Below are 19075 nucleotides of genomic sequence, written 5' to 3'. Positions count from 1 at the left end.
GAACTTAATAAATTTGTTAGTTCAGAGGGCTTTCTCAAATTTCATCCCTTATAACAGTTACCTAGTCATCGGTTAGTTGGGCAATGAGAGGCATTCCTCATGAGGGCCTCTTTAAATTCATGGTATAGAAGAGTAGGTGAATGTTTGATTTTAGTTAGCAGGCAGATACCAAAGAGGGAGAAGAATTAAATGGGATTTGAGAATGTGCAGTTCTTTCTACCAAATTTACCATGATATCAACTCCCTTCTTGCTGTGGAGAGGAGCATGTAAGGCTGTAGTAAGAGAGGACAAGAGTGTTACTCTATAAGAGGTCTCCCTACAAGAAAGCATCTGGATTAAGGAAGAAGTGTTTTTGCAAATGCCTGGATAAATAACTGTACTTCTCTGAGCCTCAATATTTTCATCTGTAAAAAAATTAATTCTGTTATCCTATTTATTATTTGAAATGTACTATTATAAAAGACAAAGTGAAATGCCGAGGTCCAGCCCCGGCTGATCCAGGGTATTCGAAGGGGAGACGGCGTCGGCGACTATTTACATATTCATCAAAGATATAAAGAGTAATAGAATGAGGATAGCTCAGTAGGAAAATTCAGTGGAGAAAAGAAGCTGAGTAGCTTGGTTTATGCGGAAAATCAATATAACCCGTGACACCAGGTTAGCTCTGACCACGGAGGCCGCAGGCGCCCTCTTGAATAGCGGAAGATGCCCCACCTTAGACACCTTCTCGAGTGGGTCTTAGAAGCCCAGGCAAATAAATGGTCGCAGAGGATAGCCACACTCCAGATGGAGACTCAGCTGGAAGTTAAGGGGAAGAATGCCATGGGGAGACCAAGCGTTGGTGAGCAAGGCCCGTAGCTTTATTTTCAACAGGGGCTTATATACCCTAAGTTACACATAGAGGATAATAGGGGATGCAAAGTCAGCAGTCTTTGATCCTTATCAAAAACCAGGGTTTCTTTCCTGCAAATTTATCATATACAAATGGTTTAGGTGATTTACATCATCTTCTGGCCAGAAGGCCTATTAACATTTTATGACTCTTGATAAAGGTTTGTCAACCGTAAGACTTATTTTCTCTAAGAGTAATTATTTTAAGGTTTGGCGCCATCTTCCGAAGATAAATTGCATTCCTATAGGGTGGATGTGTAATGGGTTTAAAACAAAGGAAAGAATTTATTACCTTAAGGGTCTAAAGTTGCTAGCACGAAGGCCACTACTTATTTTTTCTACATACCAACTATATTAATTAATACAAATTCAAGGATACAATTCAGGGGATGTGAAACTTGGCAACAAGCATTGGCTCATCAATGAAATCTTTTACTAGTTTTATTCTGACAGTTTCTAACTCTCTGATAGGCTCTAAGCTATTTGAATATCTTAAGCTTCCCGTGCCTCTCGAGGCTGGGAGACTGTAAACAATCGTATGCATAGCTGTAGGAGTCCGGGTAAACTTGTCAGGCAAGTTAGAGAGCCATCTGAGGGGTTTAGATTTAAACACTCCTAATCGCCCAGGAACTTTATTAATTGGAGCTGTAAGTTAACTCTTTGACAGAGAGAGTGAGATGGTGGTGGGGGACAGCCCCCAGTAAAGTCAGAGGTGAGAGCACAAAGCAATAAAGTAGGCAGACTCTGGTTTTTTGGGGGGTAGATGCTCAAGAATATCCGGGGGGACTCCTGAGGCTCGATCCCACCTTTGCGTATGCCAAGCGTCCTTCCTCATGACCTTTGTCACGAGTGGAATGTCTCTCGCCAGCTCCCGGCAGTGAAAGTCGCTCAGTCATGTCCAAAGACCCCATGAACTGTAGCCTGCCAGTCTCCTCTGTCCATGGAATTCTCCGGGCCAGAATACTGGAGTGGGTAGCTGTTCCCTTCTCCAGGGGCTCTTCCCAACCCAGGGGTTGAACCCATGTCTCCCGCACTGCAGGATGATTCTCTACCAACTGAGCCACCAGGGAAGCCCAAGAATTCTGGAGTGGGTAACCTGTCCCTTCTCCAGCGATCTTTCCCACCCAGGAATCGAACTGGGGTCTACCTGCATTGAAGGAAGATTTTTTACCAGCTGAACTACTGGGGAAGCCCATAAAAGACAATCCCTTTTGTGGACTTAAAGAAGAAGAGGACTAAGACCTTGTCTTAACTCCAGCATTGAAAGCCTGGCACAAAAGAATGACTCATTTATGGAGAGTCTTAAAGGCAGAATAAAGGGAGATGGGAGGAAAACCAGGAGCATGCAGTATTGCAAAAGTTAAAGGAAAAGTTTTTCAAAGAGAATGGTGAACTGTTTTGGCCTTTACTGCTGAAGACTCAAATACAATGAAAACGGAAAAGTCGCTTTTGTGTCTAGCAATATGGCGTACACTGATTGCTGCAGTGAGCATCTGATATGAAGAAATATTGGGGAATAGAACTTAGACTACCGAAAAGTAGGAAAGAAGTGAGGAAAGGGAAGTTGTGAACATAAACCCACATTCCTGGGAAATTTTGTTCTGCAGGGAAACAGGATAGTAGCCAAGTGGGAATTGTGGGAAGGTTGTAAAGATGAGAGAGATTTGAGACTGTTTATACTGACGGAAAAATGGGGCAAGTGGAGAATACAAAAACTAAAGTATCGGAGAACCAATTCTAGCACACAGGTTAGGTATTGGTCTTGATAAGAGGAGAAGCATCTTCCTTATTTTTATCAGTAGGCCCAGAGAGATGCCTGTGGGGAGCTGCAGACCCTATCTCATGGTTTGAACTTCCTTTGCTATGTAGGAGGGATGATAACTTGCTGAAAATTAAATGGGAGACTTAGGATAGATTATGGGGGCACTTGGAGATTTAATTAGAATAGAAGAAATTAGAAATGGTTGTGAATAATTAGCTGACTAGAAAAATAACTTGGCAGACCAAGACAGAGGGCCAGTTAAGTCTGTTGATTCATGCTTCATGTACAATTTTGTCTTCCTTACTAGAATGTTAAAGTTTGGGAAGTTAAAAGGTATGGTTTTCTAGACTTGTCTTACTCAGCTACCAAATAAACATTTTGTAATTAGCAATATTCTCCATAGTTAATAAAGTATAACATTTTAGTTATCAAGATCTCTGGTAAGCTTTTCCAGTCTTAAATTTTAAACTATTGGAACTATGTCCTGTTTTACATATTGTAGTCAGTTCAGTTCGGTTCAGTTCAGTCACTCAGTCGCGTCTGACTCTTTGCAACCCCATGGACTGCCGCACACCAGTCTTCCCTGTTCATCACCAACTCCCGGAGCTTGCTCAAACCCATGTCCATTGAGTCGGTGATGCCATCCAACCATCTCATCCTCTGTTGTGCCCTTCTCCTCCTGCCTTCAATCTTTACCAGCTCAGGGTCTTTTCTAACCAGCTCTTTGCATCAGGTAGCCAGAGTATTGGAGTTTCAGCTTCAGCATCAGTCCTTCCAATGACTAGTCAAGGTTGATTTCCTTTAGGATTGACTGGTTTGATCTCCTTGCAGTCCAAGGGACTCTTCAAGTCTTCCCCACTCCAGATTTTGTAGTAAAATGATTTAAATACCAATAGTAAACTCTTAAATTTCAATTGATGGGATAGTTTCAAAGTTATCTATAGGAACTTTAAAACTAAATAAGAAACAAAACAGCCTGCCAAAGTACATTTTAATATTTCTCAGCAAATGAAATGATGCAAATCGCTCACTGTTCTTTAGACTCTACCTTATTTTAAACAAATATTTCAGTTCCTTATATGATTTTCTTAAATTATTGAAGTTTGAACCTTGATTCTTGAACTTTTCTTTGTAAAATAAAAAAGCAGTATAACTTTCCATACCTAGACTGAGAGTTAGGTCAATTAGTGGGATAATTTTTTATATTACTGGATGTTTATATATGTTGGTTAAACACTAATGATTTCAGTTTTTCCTATAATAAAAAAGAATACTTAAGGATAATTAAGATAGAAACTATTCTCAGGATTCTGTCTTTTTCAGTTATTTCAGATGGATCTTTCTATGTTTTAGTGCCCAAGAAATAGAAGTGGTTTTTTCCTTTTTTTTTAGCTTGTAACAGATTTTAAAACACAATTGTAAATGTCTTTTTAGTGGATTTTGGTTTGGCCTGCTAATCCCTTTCTGCTCTACTTCAGTTTTACATTAAAGAAATTCATATCCTCTGGCTTATGTAACCAATTCATTATAAAATCATCAGCTTTCCATCCTTCCCTCTCCCCTTCTGTCCCCACCTCTCTCTCTCACCAGTTTCTAGTATCCTTAAATCATACCCTTAGACTCCTGACACATCAGTGATGGGCAAGATTTTTATTCACAGTAAGTTAGAATATCCTAATGATTACATTGTTCATATTCAGGTTTGATTTTACATTTTAATATTTTTGCTACTTGATAGAGATCAGCTCAACAGCTGTATCTTAATTTTATTCATCTTTTGAACTTTTCTTTTTGTTTCCTTTGACTTGATTTCTGATAACCATCTGAGAGAATCTGACAATGGTTGCTCTTTTAGAGATGTGCCTGGATTCTAGCTTGGCTGATTGTACTTGAAGTTTCCAAGTGGTTTTTAAAGAATTTGAGGTTCCCTCAAAGCCCAAATAGGGCTTGCATGTATTTCTGTTTCTATAAAGACACGTACTGTGAGAGAAATTGGATCTCTTGGAATGTTTACCCTCAAATAATTTAATAAGAACATATTTTGGGTTTCTTTAATTATTTACATTTTCAGAATCTTTCATGTGCTTTAGCTCACAGAGTATACAGACTTGTCAAAGTATGCTGTTTGCAGTGGAGCAGAAAATGAATGCTTTTGGGATCAGAGAGCTAATTCTCTTTCTCTTATTCAGTAGTTTTAAACTTTTTTAGAGTAGTTAGCTATTGAGGTTGTTCGTAATGAATCAGTTTCAATAATGCACAGAAAATAAGTGTGTGTGTGAAAGCACTCTAACAGATATCTATTAGATTTCAAACAGTTTTCCTATCCAGGGTCGTATTTTTCAATACCTGCCCAAATACTGGAGGTCCATCTTATTCTTATTCTGTGGTCTTACATTCCTTTGAAAACTGGAGAGTTTAATTCTTTCATCTCTCACTTGCAAATAAAAAAAAATTAAAATTCATTACTCTACAGATTCTCTACTTGAAATGAGCTTATTTTTATTCATGTGTGTTTAAATCCTGCATCCTTTCTAATATGGCTTGAGGATCCAAGAGGTTAGAAAATAGAATTCAGAAAACTAGATGCAGAATATAATTTATTACACTAAATAGAGCCCTTACAGCAATAAAATATTTATTTGATTTTTTTGCTCTTTTTAATCTGATCTGGAAGGGGGCAATAAAAATTCAACAGGCCTGAAGTCATTCAGTGATATTTATATTCTTGTGGAGAAATATAACACTAACTACAGAATCTAGGCCAAACAAGGAGTGAAAGACACTTCCCATCTTCATATAGACTGAGGGTTCAGATATATTCATCTCTTAGGAGAAAAATATGTTTAATAAAATAGATTTACTTAAGTATGAATATGGCCTCCCTACTTAAATCTTACTAACTGAACTTAATTTACTCTTTTGTTATGCTATATTTTATTATTCTCTGTTTCAAAACTTTTAGTGTCCCTAACCATTTGGTTAGGTCTCTGAAGGCAGGAAACCTTCTGTATGCATCTTTGTATTTCCTAAAGCATTTTGGAGAAACTAGATAAAAGTTAACATTCAAAACTTGACTGATTTAATGAGAAAATAAAATTGAGAATGAATGACTTTCTATAGTTTTTTTATGTTGCTGTTCAGTTGCTAAGTTGTGTCTGACTTTTTTTGACCCTGTAGATTTTAGCACACCAGGCTTCCCCGTCCTTCTCTATCTTCTGGAGTTTGTTTTTCTGTACTAACGGCAAAATTTTGCCTGTGATGTTGTGTGTACTCAGCAGAGCTTAAAACCCTGTTTTGACCTGTATGAAAGACCAAGAGCTCATCTCTTCTCATGGTCACATCAAGTTTACAACTATTTACAGAACAATCATGGATGAAAAATTAGGATATAAAGAAGGAACCACAGGGAGATGGGTAGGAGGGACAGAACAGTTAAGTTCCATAACCCCAGGTGCTGCTGCTAAGTCACTTTAGTCGTGTCCGACTCTGTGTGACCCCATAGATGGCAGCCCACCAGGCTCCCCTGGCCGTGACCCACAAATGGGAGATAATTACAATTTGAGGAATTCTCCCAAAGGCATGAGGGCTCTGACTCTCACATTGGGTGCCCAGCCCGGGGTTCCTGCACCAAGATGTTCAGCCCCCAGAACATGACCATGAAGGCCAGCAGCACTTACTATCTGGAGTCCCAGATCAGATCAGATCAGATCAGTCGCTCAGTCGTTTCCAACTTTTTGTGACCCCATGAATTGCAGCATGCCAGGCCTCCCTGTCCATCACCAACTCCTGGAGTTCACTGAGACTCACGTCCATCGAGTCAGTGATGCCATCCAGTCATCTCATCCTCTGTCGTCCCCTTCTCCTCCTGCCCCCAATCCCTCCCAGCATCAGAGTCTTTTCCAATGAGTCAACTCTTCGCATGAGGTGGCCAAAGTACTGGAGTTTCAGCTTTAGCATCATTCCTTCCAAAGAAATCCCAGGGCTGATCTCCTTCAGAATGGACGAAGGCTGGGGGAAATAGAGTCCATTCTGAAAGGGCACATGCAAAACCCCACCTGATGTGAGACCTAGGTCAGAAACAGTAATTTGAAAGGAGACTGCAGATCAGGAGAGTCTCTTACCTCTGAGCACAAAGACATAGCCTCATCCCAGTGCACAGCCTGGAGGCTCCAGGACTGGGATGCCTGTCAGGCATCTACTGGGTGGGGGCACTGCCCCCATCAACCAGCAGGTGGGCTGCTTTAAGACTCCTGAACCTATAGACACCCCCGATAGGAACCTGTCTAGCAGAGGGCCCAGGACCCCTGACCTCATATCCCAGTCAGTGCACAGGCACAGGACCCAGGACCCCAAGGACTCTGCAGCCAGAGACCCCAGGACACAGCCCTTGTGGGGTGCAGAGCTGCCATGGTCTTGGGGCTGTGGGCTACCTACTGGTGAGTGGGGTCAGGACTGGGTGATCCTCGGGCTGATTACATACACTGGTGAGTGAGGCAGACGCTTGAAGAGAGAATCAGGTGGGAACAGCCAGGCCCAGGGGTCACTGAGGTGGTGCTGGCCCTTTGATGGGCAAAGAAAGGTCCCAAGTTCTCCCACAGCAGTTCTTTGGGTTTCTGGAATTGGGGTCGTCCTGCGAGTGGGGGGGTGGCCAGGTCCTTACAACTACTTGATGGGTCCTGGAGTCCTGAGTTTAGTGCCGCTGCATTGGTGGGAAGATCTGGGTCCCAGGCTCTCTCCTGTGCAGGCCGTGTTCCCAGGTGGCTGGTTGCTCAGGGGTTCCTCATGCAGGTGGCCTGTCGGGTCAGCGATACCTCCAGAGGATCCCAGTTCCAGGGCCGGCAGGCTGGTAGGTGGGGCCAGGTTCCCGGCCTAATACGCTTCAAGGGAGGGAGGCTCCAAAATGGCCGCTGGCCCTCACCTCACGTTTGTGGTATCAGATCTCCTAAACGGTCATTGCCTGTGCTGCGTCCCCAGGGTGAGCTCCAGTTGCGTCCGGCATCTCCGGAGACTTTCTTAGACCGACAGGTGGGTCTGACCCAGAGAACTTTCATGTTACTGCTTCCGACCTGGATCCAGAGCATTTTCCGTCCTGGGTCTCATGATTTTGTGTGCACCCTGTGACCTACAACCTTCTGGCTCTCCCAAAAGTAAGCACCTTCAAAATCAAGCGTTCTGGAGGCTGGCCTTCCTGGTGCAGGCTGGGGGCAGGGACCTCAGTGTGGGGCATTGACCCCTCACTTCTCTAGGAGAACCTCCTTAATTGTAATTATCTTCCAGTTATGGGTCACCCTCCCTTGGTATGGTTCTTGACTATACCACATCTCTGCCCCTCCTACTTGCCTACTTGTGGTTTCTTCTGTTTTCACTTGTAGAAGATATTTTCCTGCTAGTGTTCAGGCTTTCCTTATCAATGTGAGTAGCTATAAGTTTGCTATCCTTTTTCATGGTCCTCCTTTTCTACCATCTTGGCTACCAACCTGTCTTGGACTAGCATTCTTTTACCTTGTTAGTTCTTTGATGCTTTTAAGTAGGTTTATGTGAGTTTGATCCCTGGGTTGGGAAAATTCCCCAGAGGAGCGCACAGCAACCCACTCCAGTATTCTTGCCTGGAGAATCCCACAGGCAGAGGACCCTGGCGGGCTGGAGTCTGTGGGGTCGCACAGAGTCGGACATGTCTGAAGCAATTTAGCAACACGCACAAATATTTTACCCAGAATTTTTGCTGATTGATTTATTTGGAAGAATTTTTCTGAATAACCTTGCCTCTATTTACCAGAGATAGAAGGGTGATATAGGCCAGCAAGATGCAGTAACAACCACAAACTGGGTGATTCAGAGCAATAGAAATGTATTGTTTCATAGTTTTGGAGGCAGAAAGCCTAAAATCAAGTTTCAGCAGGGCTATTCTCCCTTTTAAGGTACTAGGGAATGATCTCTTCCAGATCTCTCCTGGCTTCTAGTTGCCTCTGGCATTTCTTGGCTTGTGGCTAGCTGTTTTTTTCCTCTCTCTCTTCCTATGATGTTCTCCTGTGTCCATGTCTGTCTCTGTGTTCAAATTTGGCCCTATCTGTAAGGACACCTTACAGATATCCTTGGATAAGGAAATGGCAGCCCACTCTTGCCTGGAGAATCCCAGGGACGGGGAAGCCTGGTGGGCTGCCGTCTCTGGGGTTGCACAGAGTCGGACACAACTGAAGCAACTTAGCAGCAGTAAGGACACCAGTCAGATTGGATTAGGGTTCATGCTAATGACCTCATTTGGACTTGATTACCTCTGTAAATACCTTATTTCCAAATACAATATTCTAAGGTACTAGAGGTTATATATGTTAGGGCACTAACGTAAGCTTTTTGGGGGACAGGATTCAAATCTTAATGCTCACCAACTCCATTTCCTTTTCATGGGCACCCAAAGGCAAGATTTCCTGATCCCTATTACAGTTAGGTCAGGCCACCTTCTTGGTTCTGACTTTATGAATGTGGTGGGAGTGATGTGTACTGAGCCTAATTGTAGACCATCTTGGATGTTTTTCTTCAGCTTTGCTCTTTGCTCACTGGCTGCCTGAATGTAGAGGGCACTGAGGAGGCACTGGAAGATCTCAACAATACAAGATGGAGAAGCCAGATACCAAATCACCAGGGAAGGTCAGTTGCAGTTGACAAAACCCATTTGGACTGTGATATGAGTGAAAAACATATGCTTGTTGAATGAAGCAATAATCAGTGGTAAGTCTTACTCTTGATTCATAGTCATTTCTACTGTGCCTCTTACTTCTGAGTTGTTTCTCATTGATCTCAAGGTCAAAATATCTCATTTGAAAAGCCTTTCTCTTTGACCAACATCTTGCTTTGTTGAGTTATAACACAGCAGGTTTTTATAGCAAATAAAACACTTTAGTGAAAAAAATTCACCTCTATTTTCCCAGGAGTTGATATTATCAAAATAGTTTCATAATAAACATGGTTCCATTTACTTTATACAAATCATAAAAGCAGTTTTGTAGGGTAATAATGCTCATGCTTATTCATCAATTAATGCTCCCAGATATAAATTAGATATTGTCTTACAGGATCAGTTTTTTAATATAATTAAATTTTAAAAGTATGTTGCTGTACAATATTATATAAGTTATAGGTATACACTATAGCAAGTCACAATTTTTAAAGGTTATACTCCATTTATAGTTATTATAAAATATTGACTATATTCCCTGTGTTGTACAGTATATCCTTGTAGCTTACTTTATGCCTAATAGTTTGTATAACTTAATCCCTTACCCCTATATTGCCCCTTTCCTCTTCCCTCTCCCCACTGGTAACCACTAGTTCTTTTCTATATCTGTGAGTTTGCTTCTTTTTTTAAAATTATATTCACTAGTTTGTTGTATTTGAATCTATAAGTGAGTTTGCTTCTTTTTTGTGACATTCACTAGTTTGTTGTATTTGTATCTATATGTAGATTCCACATATAAGTGATATCATACAGTAAGACAGGTCAATTTAAAAGATAGTGTACCTTATAGAATTTATTACTGGTACTTTTCCTTGGAAATAGAACTATGATTTTCTAAGTTTTAGATAAAATAAAGGGTTTACACACAGACACACACACACACACATACACCTCTATGTATTACTGGATTTTGTCCTGATACAAAATATCTCAACTTTAAGATTTGCATGTATACAATGTACTGAGTCAATTTTAGAGCACAGAAGTGTGTTTGTTGAGTCTGGTGCCAAATAGTGGAAAATGAATGAAAAATAAGAACAAAGGAAAAAATAAAATTGAAAAGTATCAGAAAATGATAGCTAATAAAATAATTGAGAATGTGTTTTTTTAAGAAATTTCTAAGTAGGTCACATTTCCTTCCATGTCACACAGCACCAGAAACAGTTACCATTTTAAAACCTATGATTTTACTTTTAAAGATTATTTTGCTTCATCTTTTCTATTGTAAAGGAGTAAATAATTTCCACTGGGTGTGGTAATGAATTACTATTGCTTTTTGAATAGCTGAAGTCATCTCACTACTCACATATGTAAAATATTACCAGGTTAAGTAGCTACCCTGTTGTGGAGGATATATATTTTTATTTCAAGATATAAAGTCCTATTATACTGTAATAGAAAAAAGTTGAACAAGTAAAATTCTAACTGTGAGAAAAAATTTACATGGGTGTTTCAAGGATTGAATATAGCATTAAAGATTGGAGGAGAATTAATCTTCCAAGAAGAGTAGTAGAAACATATTTCTTTGTAATATTTAAAAACCAGGCAAGGCAGAACATTACCAAATGGGTGTTAGAAGATAATCTGGTACACTCAGGGATATGGAATGTAAAGCCTGAGATACCTATTTCAGCTTTCACCAAGTTTTACTGCATATTATGCTTGTGGAGGAAAGGAGATGAGGAAAAACTACAGCTCTTAAAATAATTTTCAGTATAAAAGTTTGCCTCTCACAGTGCAGCTAGGGTATAGAACCACTGTCTCATTGTTCAGGAGTTCATTTCTGATAGTCATTAATGATATTTCCTTATATGACACACCATTTACTGGAACAGATAGGTCATTTTAGACAATAATTTAAAAAGATACATTCAATGAAAAATCCTACTAGTGGTTTGTTCTACTTTAAACCCTCAATGAATTGCTATGCTCCAGTAATTAGGTTTTTTTTGAGTCAAATTAAGGCAGGTTGTTCTCCATAAGCTGATCAGGAGGTCAATCAAGCAGTAATATCAAGATCTTCTGTTGTTTCAGAGACCTTAAGTGGTCAGGACAGAATTTTTAATTGAGTGACTGTTTAGGTCTTGGCAGTTGCAGTTAACAGGAATAAATTTTGCATGTTAATTTGTTGGTAAATTGAGATCTCAGATAGGTTGCTTAGAGGCAACAACTTGGATTATGGGGTTAAAATGACTATCTGAAATGTGATACTTATCATTGTGAATTACTTTTTTATCAGAAGGTACAACCTGTGTTGTCAGCCAAGTTCTAGCAGTAGAAAGTTATCGTTGTGGTCCACACTGTTCAAGTCTTTTGATGATGGCTGACCCAGCCAACTAAGGTGACTATATTGCCCTCACTTTGGATTTAGATACTGAGTGAAATAAAATAATCATGTAAAACTAAGAATATTTGACAGTTTCAAAAACAGATGCAAATACGAGATACTCCATAAATAATTATTAAAAATTCAAACAACCAGTTGTTGGACATCTGACTTTTTTTGCATTAAATTTTAATGAAAATAGTCAATAACTGAAATGTATGTATATTTCCTAGGCTTTTTCTATATCAATAACTTAAATTATAAGATAGGTAGCCAGAAAACAATATTCAGTGGCACATGAAATGTTTTAGTCACAATATTCCACAACCATACATATATGTGTTAAGATACTAAAATAAGTAAGATGTTTGGCTTTAGAATAAAGCTGAGAAGATAATTGAAGCTATGTGCTTGTGTGTGTGTGTGTGTGTATTAGTTGTTTAGTTGTGTCTTGACTCTGCGATCCCGTGGACTGCAGCCCTCCAGGCTCCTCTGTCCATGGGTTTCTCCAGGCAAGAATACTGGAGTGTGTTGCCATTCCCTTCTCCAAATTGAGGCCACAGAGTAAAGTTAAAAAAAAAAATCTCTGAACAAAACAGGCAGTTGGTTATTTGGCAAAATCTGACTTTTTCACAGACTAGCTTTGTGAACTTGAACCACTTGTGTCTGTGCTTCACTTTTCCTAGTCTTTAATAAGAGGAGTAGACTAGATCAGGGAGCCTCAGTGTTTTTGTGGAATAGAGTATTATTTAATTTTACTGGAGCTTGAGATGGTGATAGTCACACTAGAAGGCAAGAGAAATTTATGATTGGTAGAAATCTATAGCCAATATTGGGTTTTGTGAAGTGCAATCTTTTTATATTGGACATGAAGGTAGGTAGTTGGGGAAATCTTGTGGATAAATAGAATGGCAAGAGAAATTTCATAAGATCTACAGCCTAGAGCCATCAGACAACTATAAAATAAAACTCATTGTAAGCTGGCGCTAACCAAAATAATTAACATCTAAATTTATTTTATTATTTTAAAATGCATTTGTTGAGCAATTACATTTTGAAATTGAACATGGAACTATTTATGGAAAGTATATCTAAAAAACTATTTTATTTATAAAATTACATTTTATAATTGAAAACTAGTAAGAAATATACTGTAATTTTCTTAACCATCTTTTAATGAGTATCAAATAGCACTATAAAATGAAAAATAAGTTTTGAGTAAATTTGAAATAATGAAAATAATTAACTTGATGGTCAATTAAAGTAATTGCAATTTATCATATATATTTGGACAATCTTATTGTATTGCTTTATTGATGGTTACCATTGTTTGTTCAGTCACTAAGCCATGTCTGGACTCTTTGTGACACCATGAACTGCAACACACCAGGCTTCCCTGTTCTTCACTGTCTTCTGAAGTTTGCTCAGATTCGTGTCCATTGAGTAGATGATGCCATCCAACCATCTCATCCTCTGTCATCCCCTTCTCCTCTTGCTTTCAATCTTTCCCAGCATCAAGGTCTTTTCCAGTGAGTCACTTCTTTGTATCTGGTGGCCAAACTATTGGAGCTTCAGCTTCAGCATCAGTCCTTCCAATGAATATTCAGGGTTGATTTCCTTTAGGATTGACTGGTTTGATCTCCTTGCTGGCAAAGGGACTCTCAAGAATCTTCTCCAGCACCACAATTCGAAAGTATCGATTCTTCGTTGCTCAACTTGGTACCATCTGAGCTACCAGGGTGCTTCCCTGGTAGCTCAAACAGTAAAGAATCTGACTACAATACAGGAGACCCAGGTTGAAGCCCTGGATTGGGAAGATCCCCTGGAGAAGGGAATGGTTACCCACTGTAGTATTCTTGCCTGAATACTTGTGGGACAGAGGATACTCGGACAAAGGATCCTTGTGGGATATGGTCCATGGGGTCACAAAGAGTCAGACATGACTGAGTGATTAACACTTTCACTTTCACAACCTTCTTTATGGTCCAACTCTTGCATCTGTAAGTGACTACCAGAAAAACCATAGCTTTTACTAGACAGACCTTAGTCAGCAACGTGATGTCTCTGTTTTTTTGTTTTTTTTTTTAATATGCTAAGTTTGTCATAGCTTTTCTTCCAAGGAGCAAGCATCTTTTAATTTCATGGCTGCAGTCACTATCTGTAGTGATTTTGGAGCTCAGGAAAACAAAATCTGTCACTACTGTTTCTACTTTTTTCCCATCTATTTGCCATAAAGTGATGGGACCAGATGCCATGATCTTAGTTTTCTGAATATTGAGTCTTAATTTAGCTTTTTTACTCTCCTCTTTCACCTCATCAAGAGGCTCTTTAGTTCTTTGCTTTCTGCCATTAGAGTGGTATCATCTGCATATCTGAGGTTGTTGATATTTCTCCTGGCAATCTTGATTCCAGCTTGGGATTCATCCAGCCTGGCATTTTGCATGTGTACTCTGCATACAAATTAAATAAACAGGGTAACAATAAACAACCTTGACGTACCCTTTTCCCAATTTTGAACCAGTCTGTTTTTCCATGTCTGGTTCTAACTGTTGGTTCTTTACCTGCACACAGGTAAGAGATGGTATTGCCTGTCTCAGGAGACAGGTAAGATGGTATTCCCATCTCTTAAATGACATTTTTTTGTTTTATTTTGCTTAAATTTTGTTATTTCCCTTCAAGTTTATAGGAAAAATGTTTAGTGCTAAGTATCGTTATATCTATTTTATAATGAATTATCTGGGTTTAAGGAAAATTACTTGTCTAAGGTAAATTACTTAAGTAAGAGGCAGAACAAGAATTCATATCCAGGTCTCCTTGACACTGAAATCCGTGCTTTTAATCAGCATGGACTCTACTCCTTACTTATGTATTTATTTCACAAATATTTATTGAGCCCCAGTAATATTTGAAACAACTCTCTAGGCACCAGTTCTGAGGGAATAAATAAAAGCATGAAAAAACCTTGCCTTCTTAGGACTTGCAAGTGAAGGGTAAAATCACCACCAGCAAATCATTTTCATAGCTTATATGGCAAATGAACTTTCTTCTGTTTAATTTTTCAGCAGTGCTTTATTATAAGACAAAGATTACAGAAAATAATAAGCTGTTTGTAAGCTGAACAGAATGAGAATCATAGAGTAGATTTACAGCAATCTCTTCTGAGGATAGCAAGAAAAACAGACTGAAATTTCAACTTTGCCTTTAGATTCACAGTCGGGTTGATGGAAACAAATAGCCCCAGGTCATTCACCTTAAAACCTAAATAAACAAACAACTGGCCAACCAGAGGTATAGAATTGGTATAGAGTTTAAAGGCTCAAGAGACAATTTTCTATGACAGGTTTACCTGGGTTATCCTTTAATGCACATTAATGAAGTCTTCTTTATGTACAGTCAGGAAGGTCCCCTGGAGGAGGAAATGGCAGCCCACTCCAGTATTCTTGCCTAGAGAATCCCATGGACAGAGGAGCCTGGCGGGCTACAGTCCATGGGGTCGCAAAAAGTTGGACACAACTGAGCGACTAACACTTTTCTTTCTTTTTTATCTGAGAATGAATAAAAGACACAAAAAAACCCTGCCTTCTTGGAACTTGCAAGTGAAGAGTGGGAGACAGAAATAAGCTAACTAAATAAATCAGTTATGCAGTATGTTAAATTATAATGATGCCAAAGAGCAATAAACCAAGGGAAGGGAAGAGAGGGTGTTCAGGGGGCAATTGCAATTTTAAATAGCATGTTCAGAGAAGGACACCATGAGAAGATAATATATGAGTCAAAACTGGGAGGAGCTAAAGGAAACTTGTCATGGGGTTATATAACAAATGAGGATTCCAGGAAAGCAAATAGCAGTTGTGAAGGCCCTGAAGTGGAGGGAATGCCTAACAAACTCCCAGCACACAAAGGAGGCCAGTGTGACTAGAGCAGTGTAAATGCATGAGATTGTAGAAGATAAGATCACAGAGACACACGGAGCCAAGCTACACAGGACCTTGTAGCTGTTGCAATTGCTCTGATTCTCTCTAAGTTTGATAAAGGGCTTCTGGAGAATTTTGAGAATTGTGCATAGTCTGACATATATTTTATCAGTGTTGAGAAAAGTGTAAAGGGGAGAAAGGGTAGAAGCAGAGAAACGCCTGAAGAGCCTATTGGCAGTAATTCAATGGACTTAGAATAGTGACTAATGTGGGAAATAGTGGGAGGCAGTCGATTCCAGGTATATCTGGAAGGTAGAGCTAATGATATTTGCTGTGGATGTGATGTGAGTTGTAAGATAAAACTCTGTAAAATGTTTTCTCTGAACAGCTATTAATACAAGTGTGGAGTTGCCCTTAATCAGCATGGGAAGAGCACGTGTGGATAGAGGTTAGAGGTGAAGAGTTCAGTTTTGGATGTGGAAAGCTGAAATATCTCTTAGACATCCATGTGGAAATAGGTTGTGTAGTTGGGCCTGGGGTCTAGGGAGACGTTCAGGCTATATTGGGAAATATGAATTATAGCAGAGACCGGACAAAAGGGAATTAGTGAGGACACAAAAGATATGCAAGAATTGAGCCTTTGGGTGTTTCAACATTCAGAGGTTGTTGGAGAGCTGAAGAGGAAACTTCAAAGCAGAATAAAAAGTATGGCCAAAAAGAGGATAACAGGGATTGTAGTGACCTGGGAGCAAAGATACGTTTACAGGCAGAGGAGTGACTAGTTGTATGGACAGCCGCTGAGGGATAAAGTAATAGAAGAACTGAAAAGTGGCCCTTGGTGACCTCAAGAACAACAGTTTAAGTAATGTGGTGGGAGAAAATCTTGAATATTTTGAGAAGTTTTACTTTACAGAGAAGGAAGTGTAAAGAGTATTTATGGGAGGAGGGAAATAAGTAATGATGGTGAGAGATCTTTTTTTTTTTTTCAACTTTCATACACTGATGGAACAATTCAGAAGGGAGAAAAAAGCTGATGATGTAGGAGAGAGAAGTGAGAATTGCTAAATCAGTGTTCTTGGGTTGAAGAGAGTAAATGAGATTAGAAAGCAAGTGAAGAGGCTGGCATTTGCTGAGAGCAAAGAATGAACAAAGAGTTCATCCATTTTAACCAGAGGGAAGACAGAGTAGATAGGAGCAGATTCAAGTATCTGAGAGATGAGGTGGTGATGCTTTACGGATGTTTTCTTCTGAAGTTTTCAATTACTGAGAGGTTGGCATATAATATTACATTAACATATAATATTCAGATTAGGCAGATAAACCTCAGGTATCTTGAATTGGAGACTTGCTCAACTTAAAATTTACAATTGAAGACTAGAATGTGGCATAAACTGAGAATGAAACCTTTTGAAAATTGTAGCAGATTCACATTGCATCCATTAGTTACTTTTTTATAGCTATAATAAAAATTTATACTTAATCATGGAAAGAATTATTTTCTTCTAGGTCTTTTTTCTTCGGAAACAGGGAGATGGTAATCATCGTTATCAGCCTTATTTTTGAAGATCATGGGCAGCAGTAAATATAATGTTCTTTATGTGAAGGTTATAAAAATCATCAAAGGGTGATGAATAATTTCTGTTTTATAATAGAATAAGTGACCTTTTCAGTGACATGAGTCTGTGGGAGAATGAATAAAATTCACATTTGTATATTAAAATTCTAGATTCCAACTATCTGATAACGTTTCTTGTCAAACTATTCTAACAGCTCCTATTACTTTGGGGAATGTTTAAATAAAGCCTTTCACAAAAATAAAGAAAATAAGCTTTTCCCTCCTCTATACTTTGTGCCAAAAGGACCAAGGTTTATATCGTACCTTTCTGTTAGCAGGTACCAAAAGAATTTATAATGTGGGGTCTATCCAAGAGGAATATTCCCAAAGTTTGCTAAAAAAAAGAAAAAATAATTTTAAAATAGTCTACATTTAAACTACACTTAGAATGTTCTGCAAGCTTAAAAGGATGTTTAGAGTCAGTTTTTAAAAACAGTGGGATTTAGTGTAATAGGTTTGGCAACAAAATCAGTGCAGTTCATACAACTGATGAATTGATGCAGACCCAGCTGACTAACACATACCATGTGTTTGCTTTGGCAGAGAATTTGGAAAAATAATTTGGAGAAAAAATTATATTATTCAACAGATTTCACTTTTGTTGTTGTTTTGTGGGATTCTTAAAAAATTTCTAATCAGTCTTACAAAGGTAGGTTTTTCAAAGATCTTCCCATTGATTGGAACCGGATTTGGATCTTTCATAAAACAAACAAAAAAAAGATGTACAAGGATAATTCTACTCATTTCATATGTTTCTTTTAATCACCCACTGCTCAGAAATAGATTTATGACTATTCATTTCTCAGTTGGTACCATGTTTATGAATTTATTCTAAAAACAGTGCTATAATGCCCCTTATCAACATTTCTGATATAACTATGGCATATAAAATCTATTTAAACTTTGATGGCCAAGAATAGCACTGTGTTTTGCAGTGATGATTAAATGTGCTATTCTAAGACTTTGTTTTTAATTATAGAATTTTGTTGTTGTTCTTCAGGTAAGGTTAAAGCTTGTTTCTTGTGTAAAGTAGGTTATTTAAATATTGCTACAAGTTTTCAGAAGAGTTTTTTGGTTTGTTAGAATATTGGAATTCTTGGTGTTCAGTAAAATCCAGAAATATTAATGATGTGATGAACCCAAGTCTGGAAAGAGCTCTGATTCCATTTTATGGGGTTAAAAGTCGCTTCATAGGCTGTTCTATTATAAGACAGATATGTTGATTACACTCCTAAATTTGCTTCAGGAGCTAGACATACTATTTTCCACTATAGATTAGCCTGACTTTCCGTGCCATGTTGATAAACCATGAAATTCAGGAGATACTGGGATATTTTCCTCAAGGATATATGAATTCCTAAAGCTAGAGGCAGCTCAGTATAGCATATGTTAATGTACAGTGTATTACATGGGAAAGAGCTGCAGACTGATAAAACAGGCAGCTGATACTCTGAAGTAAATACAAACACTGAAGATTATTCCCTCTCTATTTTTTGGTGTCCTTGAACAAGTTGTTAACCACTGTGAAACTCAGGTAGACTTGTATAAAAAATAGAGACACTGACACCTACTTAATTTCCAAGGTTGCTGTAAAGATAAAAGAAACTCTGTACTGTGTATTGCACTTGGTACATGGAATCCTTCTTTTCCTCCCGCTAGTCTGTAACCTTAACAGTGGGACTGTGAGGAGCTCAATGTAGTCATCATCAACACATTCTCATAGGTGCTCAGAGAACATTCAGGGGAACTAACTGCAGGACAATGGAAGAGGTGCCTTTTATCTAATCCATACAACTTTCTGAGATTGGATCATTATCTCTATTTTATTAATAA

At 38.7% G+C, this 19075-nt stretch overlaps 1 long non-coding RNA gene across 1 annotated transcript in view; it reads left to right on the top strand.

Moving 5' to 3' along the window:
* Positions 1-8635: 8635 nt before the first annotated feature.
* The window catches only part of LOC123327761, an 83429-nt gene continuing 72989 nt past the window's right edge, over positions 8636-19075 (top strand). Inside the window, exon 1 of the long non-coding RNA XR_006542465.2 lies at positions 8636-9380. This is a non-coding gene — a long non-coding RNA (uncharacterized LOC123327761). The remainder of the gene's footprint in view (positions 9381-19075) is intronic.

Source organism: Bubalus bubalis, chromosome 10, assembly GCF_019923935.1.
Source record: "Bubalus bubalis isolate 160015118507 breed Murrah chromosome 10, NDDB_SH_1, whole genome shotgun sequence".
Taxonomy (NCBI): Eukaryota; Metazoa; Chordata; class Mammalia; order Artiodactyla; family Bovidae; genus Bubalus; species Bubalus bubalis.
This window is presented reverse-complemented; position numbering and strand designations above follow the sequence as displayed.